Genomic DNA, 11,094 nt, shown 5'->3' with positions numbered 1-11,094 from the left:
TCCCTGAAAATTACCCGAATAGATATATTTCACCAAAATTATATGCTTATGAACTATTTCAATTTTATAATGGGGTACTGTACTATGAATTGTATGGAACCTGGAGTATTTCTGTGTCAAAAGTAAATAAAATAAAATAAAATAAATGCACTTTACCTGGCTTGCACAGCATTCCACAAATAAAAACGAATGTTCTGTAATTATTGGCACTGATACAGTTGAGGTCAAATGTTTACATAACCTAGGCTAAACTCAATTTTTCACAACACAGATTTCATGTTACCATACATTTCATGTGTTAAGTCAATTAGGGTATCTACTTTATTTACCATAAGAGGTAATTTCAAAATAATAGCTAAGAGACTTTCAGCTTTTATGTACTATACCAGATTTTCAGTGGGTCAAAAGTTTACATACACTTTGTTAGTATTTGGTGGCATTGCCTTTTAATTGGTTAACTTTCAAACGCTTGGGGTAGCCTTCCAAAAGCTTCTCACAATACTTTGCTGATTTTTTCCCCCCATTTATCTTGACAGAACTAGTTTAACTCAGTCAGGTTTGTGGGCCTCCTTGCTCGAACATGCTTTTTCAGTTCAGTCTAGTGATGGCCACTCCAATACTTTCACTTTGTTGTGTTTAAGCCACTTTGTTACAACTTTGAAGTTATGCTTAGGATCATTGGGCCTCATTCACCAATATCTTCCTAAGTTTTTTCTTAAATTTGTTCTTGAGAAAATTCCTAACAAAAGTCTACATCAGATTCACGACGTGTTCTTAAACCGCAGAATTGTTCGCACGTGTTCTTAAAATGATGAATCCCATTGTCCTTGTAAGTGTAAAGCGCGTGCCAGTTGTTCCTAATTAGCATAGGTAAACGCCCCGCCAATCCCCATAAAAGGGCATGAGACTGCCAGGCCGTGCGCGCACAGAAATTGAAAAGGAAAGTTGAGAGTGAACAAAGTCAGTAATGCCCAAACGAAAATCTAAAGATGGTGGAGCACCGGACTCCAAACGTAAGAAAAACTTCAGTAGTTCTGAAGTGGAGGTTTTGCATATGTGCGTAAGTGTGCTCTTGAGTGTGCATAGATTCTGTTCTTACCTAAGAACAAATCCCAAATAAGAAAACATTGGTGAATGTCAGAATCTTCGTGAAAGCTGCGTAAGTGGGTTTTAAGAAGAAAAGTCTTCTTAAGAATTGTTGGTGAATGAGGCCCATTGTCCTGCTGGAAGACCCAGTTGCGTTTTAACTTTCTAGCTGATGCTTGAGGTGTTGCTTCAGTATTTCTAGAGAATCCTGCTTCCTCGTGATTTTCTGAAGTGGACCTTTTCCAGCAAAACACCCCCACAACATGATGCTGCCACCCTCATGCTTCACAGTTGGTATGATGTTCTTGGGATTAAAAGCCTCACCCTTTTTCCTCCATACATAGCGCTGATCATTATGACCATACAGTTAATTTTTTGTTTAATTTGACCAGAGAACACTCCTCCAAAAGGCTAGGTCTTTGTCCTGGTGATCACCTGCAAACTTTATTCTGGTCTTGGAGTAGGCGCTTCTTCCTTGCATGACAGCCTTTCAGGCAATGTAGGATTCTCTTAATGGTGAATGAAAATACTTTGGTACCTGATGCCTCCAACTCCTTCACCAGTTCCTTCGTTGTTGTCTTCGGGTTCAGTTGAACCTGTTGGACCAAAGTGTTCAGCCCTGGGAGTTAATTTGTACCTCCTTCCTGAACGATGCAGTGTCTGTCGGTCCCAAAATTTTTAAATTTGCATTCAATTGTTTGTACAGATGCTAGTCGTGATACCTTCAGTTGTTTGGAAATTGCTCCTAAGGGGGAACCAGACTTGTGGAGGTCCACAATTTTTTCCTGAGGTCTTGGCTGAGTTGCTTGGATTTTCCCAAGATATCAAGGGCAAAAAGGCAGCGGCTCTAAAGGTAGGCTTTTAAATACAGCCACAGGTGCCAATTAACTCCAGATTAACTCCTTATTATGACAATTGGCCGATCAGAAGCTTCTAAAATGTCATTACATCAATTTCAGAAATCTTCCAGCCTGTTTAAAGAGACAGTCAACTTGGTGTATGTAAACTTTTGACCCACTGGAATTATGATGTAGTGAATTAAAGCTCTCTCTAATCTATTGTTTTAAAATTACCTCTGATGTGAACAAAGTAGATTCCCTAATAGACTTGCTAAAAGAAATGTATGGTAACATGAAATGCGTGGAGTTGTGAAAAACTGATTTTGAATGTCTTTAGCCTAGGTGTATGTAAACTTTTGGCCTCAACTGTAAATGGCGAGATCTAACTTGTCGAAGTGTCTGCTACTATAACTAATGTGATAATATTTATACATCCAGCTGGTCAAATAACCCTCAACCCTAATTAATAAACACATAGCAACTTTGCAACACTACTCCATCCATGTATAAACTAGTAGAGTATTGTGTGTATTAACATAAATGCAGAAATAGCAGCCAGATACATGTTAAACAATATGATATTAAAAGTTGTTTTCATGGCCCTCACAGCTTTGTATAAACAACAGTTCTATTTCAATGAGATCAAACAACAAAATAAAAACAAATGACTAAATAATAATAAATAAATAAATTAACAACGAAAGCAGATGCTTGTGGTAGGATGCAACCAAACAGACACTGGTCTTTCTGAGAAATGGGGACAGAGCTGTTGTTTACAGTGAACATTTTGTTCAAGGTAAGTTTTATGAAATAACATGTTAAGTGTGGCTCCACCACTGTTTTCAACCTACCTTTCTAATTAGCACATCTTAACAGCAGGCTGTAATATTCTAAGATATGTATATTAGTAAGACAAAAGAACAGCAAACAAAGATGAAATGTTGAAATATGTAAGTAATTAGTTTTATTTTAAACAAAAATGGGTTCAGATCCACGAATGATTTGACTGAAAACCCGTGGACTTCGGTGTGAAGCATAATGGCAACGACTGCATTTATGATGTCACGGGAAAACAACCCACAGTTATGTTTGATTGTAATTATGATTATAAATTTGCAGTTAAATGCAACATGTTGAAACATTACTAACACAAACCACAGGGAAATTTTATTCCAGAGAAAGGACATTATGATGAGTAAAGATGCTTGGTTCAAGAACACTGCAGATTACCTGTCATTGTTTCACACTTTGACTGAATTTGTGTTTTAGGTGGTAACATCAATCACTGCTGCAGAGCGGACATGCACATATGAAGAGTTTATTTGTCCTTCTTGTCTTTAGGGCACTGTGTTTGCTTTCACATTTAAAATGTTTGACTGGGGTCACCACAGATAAACATCCTCTTTGTCCCATCTCAGTTACTACATCCATCAGTGATCCAGATGCTCCTCTTTTAAGTTTAAGTAGGGCTGATTACACTATAGGTGTTCTGCCCACTGAATAATTCATAATCGTATGTCATTGAAACTGTATTTCAACTCCTGTGAAGCAGCAACATGGAGGAATCTATAAATCATGACTGGTGACCTACCATTTTGTTGCCACTGTAAATTGAATTGCCTAAATTCATTCAAGATTTCTGATTACCTTTGATTCATAAATAAATGCAAGAATTATGATTTTTCCTCACTAACACAGTTCATGAGTTCAGCTTTCTACAAAATTGACAAAATTTGTTTGCTCTGAAAATGCAACAACACAGCTTCTATTTGTCATTTACAATCACAAAAAATTTTGATGGAATTCAGGCCAGTGTCTGCACATGAACATTGTTTTTTTATGGTTTATACTTTTTTCTCCTGGATGAAACACTCTTTTTCATTGACTGGGTGATATGTCAGAAACACGACAGCATTGGAATACATGAAGGAAAATGGTTCTATTTTGGACAGAGCCAAATACAGGAATAACATAAAAAAACATTTTACTTTTCGATCAGAAAGGCTGTCATTCTGAGAAGGACATGCAGTACTCTGTGCAGAGATTTTTGTCAGCCTCATTATTTAAAAGTATCATTTAGTAGACAGTTCTCTAAAACAAAAGTTTTCTTTAATGGCCTCTACCATTTCAATGACTTGTAACCATATAGTCCATATCAGCCTGACTCAACCTGCCCCCAAACATTTGATTCAACAGGATATTTTTTAAATTCCAGACAACAGCCTCATTTAATCAAACACAGCTGCCTCAGAAAATGTTTGACCTATATACGCACAGAAACACACGAGCTGCATGATAACAGATGCAGCCATGAAGTGTTAGAAGTATTAATCTCAGTATATGTACTGCTATTGGGACTCTTAGCTGTCTCCTAACATTTCAGTCATTTTAAAGAGGAACTGTGGCTGCACAGATATAGCAGTCTGGTCTGGATGTTCTGGTCTTTCACAAACAAATCGAATAGAAGGTTTGGACAGAATTTTGACCATTCCACTGTAGTTTATAATTGATCCGGTTCCATTCCTGATGCACGCCAAGTTGCAGTGATCAAGAAATAAATACACTTGAATTAAAAAAAAAATATTCTCAAGCTACTTTCTGTCAGTCTCTCTCCCAAGAGTCCAAATCTTTTGCATCAGACTGTGAAGCCCAGTCACGTATTGTCTGGCTTCAGCCTGCTACAATTTAAAGATAAGCCATTACTCAACAAAACAGGAAGAGTTGATGTGGTATAGAATTTAACATCCAGTTACCTCCTCTCTTATCTAATGACCAGTATGCCAATTAACAAAAAGCTGACTGACCAGGGCTAGATATGACTGGCCAGGGGAGGGGTTACAAGAGGTCACCCAGTAAAGCATGAGGGGTTGAGGCTTTGTTGGGTGCGTGCGCTCAGCTCCCTGTGAGTCGTTGGCCTGAGCCTCTTGCCTCATTAACGAGTGAACTGAGGCGTGTCCGTACACAGCAGCGGGCCACTCACTTCAGATGTCTATAAACTTTACCGTTACAGATCTACCAAATACCTCCGAGTCTGGGGAACTGCCATAATCCCTCTGACTCCACCCCCCATCCTCCTCTTCCTCCTGCATTCTTGCAGAGAGGAGGTCACAGAGCTGGCCTCTCAGAACTGTGGATCATATGAAACTTGAGGGTGGTTGGAAAACAAAACTGTTAAAAAGGACATTTAAAATCACTTTCAGGATGTATCTCTTGTGCTAAGTGCTACACATAATATTGAAAAAAAACGACCCTTCTAGTCAAACTCTAGCTTATTTTACAAAAGTGCTTGTGATTGATGTTATGGGTTCGATTTGAGAGTTCTGGATTTTTTGTCCTAACTTTTTTTTGCCAATTCTCTGTTTCCTGAGAGCAGGCCTTTGCCCTCTACCCTGTTTTTATTGTCCTTTGTCGTGTTTTTGTGATATTTGCCAGTGTGTACAGCTTGCTCTGATTTTGTCTGGGTGAAAGAACTAAGGAGTGCTGCTGAAGGAATCGAGCCAGTAGGAGTGTGTTTGTCTTGAGATCAGATCACACAAAATGCTGACAGTGAGAAATGTTCCCTTCCAGTGAAGAGAGGGACCAGGTCCCTGGTGTATTTTTATCTGCGGAGGAGGAGGGATGCCACATTTCCAGGAGCTCCCATATGCGCCCTGAGGTTAATTGCCTCCTCAGCCGGGAGCATGGGGACTCAAACATTTCAAAACACGTCCACAATAACTCTCGGATGTGCTGCAGCTGGGTGTGTATACTGCACCACCAAAAGTCATACAAACATGTATTTGCTATTACTGGGCTCTCAGTTATTGCAAATGGATGTTCTCAATTGCGCTAAAACTTTAGCACAGAAAACTTGAGTTATTAATAATAGCGTGTAAAGTGTTGGGTGGTATTAACAGTGATTTCTTTTTATTTTCTATGTACAATACAGAGATCTTTGATGCACAGATGACTCAACCGTAAGCTAAAGGGGACGGATGCAGAACAATTCAATGCTAGAGTTTCTTATTATTGTTCATAAAGGCTGCTACCGGTGAATATGTAAAGGAACATTTTCAATCTGTAACAAAAGGCTTAAATACCAGGTGTGATAAATTATGGCTGGTGACTGAATGATGAGGCAGTACAATTTAAGCATTAAAATGTATTGATTTGATTGGGTTATTTATCCCACATCTTTTTTGAAATAGGTAGTTTTAGAAAAAAGTAAGATGCATACAACCTATCCTTAGTAGGAATGCAAACTAATTTTCCCCATTTGAAAGTGTTTTTTTTCTTTCACACAGAAAGGGTGTCTCAAAATACATTACATTACATTACATTACATTACAGGCATTTGGCAGACGCTCTTATCCAGAGTGACGTACAACAAAGTGTATAGCCATAACCAGGAACAAGTATGACGAAAACCCTAGAGAGATGTACCGGTCCAAGTGCAGGGAAGAACCGCATAGTTCAACTTGGACCCTGAAAGTTAAACTGATTAACACTAACACAACGAGAACGGCAACAATGCAGTCTATGGAAAAAATATCAAAGGAAATCTCAAAAGGCCAAATACAAAGTTTATTTGTGATTGATTGTGTTCTGACTTAATTATTTCTGACTATTGGACTGAATACTGAAACATTAGCTATGAACACATTGACTGAACTAGATTCAGCATCAGACTGAATGTGATTGTACCACTTGCACCCCATAAAGCTGTCAGGAGGGGCTCATGTGTTAATGGGGTGATACGGTCATAGACTTAAACATTCCTGCTCACAATAAACATACCTCAATTCATAATGATAAAAATCACCCACTCTGTTGAATCACCTCAGTTGGTGCCAGTGGGACTTCTCACAGAATTTGTATGATCAGCCAAGCATGGTACACAAGGCAAATCAACACAGCTGGTGGTGCTGGACCTGTGGAAACTCATGAAAACAACGATGAACCCTCACCCAAACTGGTGAGAAGAAGCTATCAACAAATGTAAAGGCCTCCATGGCTGGAGAGCTCTATGAGTCAAACCTGCATTAGCTGGGTGCTGATGGATTGATTAATTTCCATAATTCTCAAGCAGACATGTAGGTTCTTGAATGTCTGTGCCAACTGTAGTACACTGTATAACTGTGGTTGTATATAACTATACATGTAGTAATTATAATTATGCAAATATTGGACACTAATTGCCATATACACATATTGTATTGTGTGTTATAAATCTTTTTGACTGTTTGTCAGTGCAATACTTAGAAGTTAAAAAAATCTTCACTGTGTTGCATTTACCAAAGCAGACTTTATTATCTCAATTGTCCAGCAACAAAGCTCATCTTGGATTATTTTAGAAGTGAAAATCTGACTCCTGACTGTTGGACTAATCACTAAATTATTGTACCACTCCATAAATGTATTATTGCATTCAATACTGGCAGTATACATGATATACTGAGGTGGCTACTCACAAAGGAGATACCAATTGAAGACTTGCATTCATGAGATGATAAAGACATGGGACCCTTATTCACTCCAGAGACTGACCTACAATGTGACACTAGTGTTGTGTATGACTCCAGATAAGAGTGTCCTTCGATTATTCAACTCTAGCTAGAGTGCCTAAAGGCTGTTTGACTCCAGATAACTAACCTGAAAACAGCATGACTCCAGCATGACTCCATGTTTGTCTCCCTGCCTCCCCATCAGACCTCTGCAGCCCATTCAGAATTCTGCTGCTTCCCTGATCTCCAACCATCCCGGATTTATCCATGCCAATCTCCTTCTCATTTATCTCCATTGGCTACTGATATTGACTTCAAAACTGTGGTCCTGGCCTATTGGGCAGCTAAAAGGATAATTCCATTATATCTTTAAAAGATCATCAGTCCCTACACACAAGCCATACTTCTATGTTTTGCAATATGTGGGAATGTGACCACTCCTCTCCTGCACGCCTGCACTTCCTGGTCACACCTCCTACCTGTTCTGACCACTGGTGCTGGAATAAGCTTCCCACCGTGGTCATGCCATGCTCCATCTTCTGCCATAGCCTGAAGATCCACTTCCCCTGATCCCATTCAGCTCTCTTTCTATTTTTAATCCTCTTTCTTTTTTATGCCCTGCTTGGAAAGTAATGCCATGGATGTGTAGTTCTTAATATCATAACACGATTTAGTGCTAGTATTAGTACTGGACAACCTAAAATCCTGGTGAAAATGTCTTAATGAATACTTATTTTAATAAATTTGGTTCCTTTGGTCAAATCTAACCAAAACTAACCTACTAACATACATTTACATGAGTCATCTAAAATTTTCACAGGATAACTATTTATTATTGATGGTGTCCTCAGAAGATTCTGTAAGATAAAATGAACTGCTAAATAGTCTGTGTCATTACAAATACACTGCAAAAGTTATACATACAGTAACATGCTTTCAACCGAACATAAACACTGACAGTACAGTCGTTTTGCTTAATAAATTTGCTCCTTTATGAGTGATGATAAAAACTTTACTGCAAGCAGACTCCTTAAAAGCTCCTTAAAATCAATCACGGTAAAAGACATACAGTTGGGTTGTTTTTCTAAAACACAGCTGATTGACCAGCACTGGGGGTCTTTACAGACCAATACAATCCTTCTACCCTCCATTACTATTTTATTTGAAAGTAGGAATGCATCTATGTTTCACTTTCACACAAACACAAACATTGTGCATAAAAATGTTTACTTTAATTAAGGAAGAATTCTTTTTACAGCCAGTGGAATCAGGTTTACAAACAAAGGTCCTTAAGGGAACATTGCATTCTTCACTTAACGTTCAAATCCCACAGCTCCTCTCCCACCAGGGGCTGGAGAGTGGAGGTTTTTGAAGTTCAGATGGAAAGCGCAAATCAAATGAATTTTAATGTGAAATGTAGGTTCATTGCGGCTAACAAAAACAAGTTAGTAACTATGCTTTCCTGAAAGAAGTGCGGCTTCTTGCTGTTTTCCCTAAGGCAGGACTCCTTGAACATGTGGCGACATTGTCCTGCGTGAGGGTGAACAAGGGTCAAAAGGAAAACTAAAGGGTAGCAGATGGCCCTAGAGGATTTTGGGAGGGTGGGGGCAGTGACATGAATATAGATATACTGTTCTGTCAAGTTATTTCTAGAGTGCCTTGTCGGAGACAAAAACACCCTGAAAGCACATGACCATCTGGTTTCCTGGTTTGTTACCCTTAAGGGTATGAGTCAAGCAGTGTATGTAAGAAAATTAACTTAACAAACTTAACAAAAAGGTAATGAAAAGAAGGGTAACATCGGCAAAGAATGCTAGCATATGGAGAGCTTAAACTTTGATTAGTCCTTAAATGGCTTTTTATCATGGCATTATGGGAGTTTTTTTTTACCCTTTAAGGTCTCATTAAGTCTAAGACAGCAAGTTTATCACATATTGTTCAATGAAATCAGAAATATATCTTTTCATTAGTTTTCTAAATCTTTGTTTAGTCTGCTCTTTCCACTAATCATGTATGATCACTTAAATGATTACATGGAAACTATGTCCAAAGGCAGATTTATACATGCCATATGTGAATGAGTGTTTTGAATATAAAACAGATGAAAATAACATTTACATAGATTTTGGTGTGTATAAATATTTATAAATGTGCTTTTTAATCTTTGTATTTATGTATTTATTTGAAAATGTGTGTGTGTGTGTGTGTGTGTGTGTGTGCATGTATATACAAAAATCTGGAAAGCCTGCTTTTAGTATATTTTTGCATGCAGGTACTGAATCATCACAAAGGCAGACTGAACCTTTGATATTCAGTTTATGACCATTGGCCCCTGGGGAGCTGAATTTTTACTATTACATTTGTGAAATTACATTTATTTTGCAGACACAACTTACATTTGTAAGATATGGAAGTTACCTGGGACTGATGGCATAAGAACTCACATATGGGCAGGTACTGTCAAGACTTGCTGTCTCTGAGGGCAAAATTCTATTTGCCACTTAATGTGACCTCCGAAAAAGTTCCACAAAACCTTTAGCCTTAGGCCCTTCACTGGGTTTCTGCTTTGGAACTGTTATCACATTTTGTTGGGCTGACAAGGTTGCATGGTATATCTGCCCCTTCTGGAATATTATAGGTACATTTTTGTGTTTGTTTAGCATTATTTAACAGCCTTCTGTATTTATTTTAATTAGCTACAGAGAAACATTCTGAATACATGTGAGAAAAGAAGCCAAATGCTAATTTTTTAGCCTAGTATGATCACATTGGGCACATTGACAGGCTTTGAGTACGAAGACCCTTTCATTAACTGCCTTATTCATTATTGTTATAATTTATTCATTGGTTTAATTGTGTCACTTTTGGCTCCGCGCCCTTATTAATGCTGACTTGCTGTTGTAATTTATCCAGGCTCAGGGATTCAGAAGGCATCACCTGCCTCTCCAATTTGGCACATTTTGTTCTACAATGTGTGTTGCATTTATCATTTTAATGTTGCATTTATCATTTTGATTTAAAAAAAAAAATTGTTTCTCAATAAATAAAAAATTGCTTTTAGATGCACTAGAGTTGCTGTCCTGAAATGGTGCTTCATGTCAAGTATATTAGGGAGTACACTGCATGCTGCTTGTCTTTTAAACAGCCTATGGTTTCTGTGCAGTCAAGGGTTTAACTTAAAGTTTTTTTTTGTGGTTCGGTATTTGTTCTGGTTGTTTGTGACTGAAATGAGGTGTGAAATGGCTGGATTGAGATTTTTTAAAATGTGTGGTTATACTCTCTTGCGCAAGTTATCTGAACTTTCACCACCCAACAGCTTTCTGTAGTGGCCATGGAATGGCTTCTCTTTCAAGAAACGTGGATAAGAGGCCCGACCTTGTCAAGTGTCGCAGCAATTTTTTTGAGTTGTTGAAGACACCATACATTTGTTGATACCTCTTGACATTTGTCAGGTTTGGTATTTGCCAATAGATACACAATAAATACACTATAAATTCTCCAAAAACCCAGCAATTCCGTTTTTTGTTCCCTGCAGGGGACATCAGTCTCTGGTCTCAATCTCAAGAACCATATGTTCGACAATGTTGAAACCTACACTCCAAAAGACATTCAATAAATATAAAATAAATAATATTTTTGAAAATATTTTCACTGCAGTATGTCATTCGAAGCTCAAAAAGTAAATG

The sequence above is a fragment of the Anguilla rostrata genome, chromosome 4 (assembly GCF_018555375.3).
Source record: "Anguilla rostrata isolate EN2019 chromosome 4, ASM1855537v3, whole genome shotgun sequence".
Classification (NCBI taxonomy): Eukaryota; Metazoa; Chordata; class Actinopteri; order Anguilliformes; family Anguillidae; genus Anguilla; species Anguilla rostrata.
The sequence above is the reverse complement of the archived record's forward strand: the minus strand, read 5'-3'. Positions refer to the sequence as shown.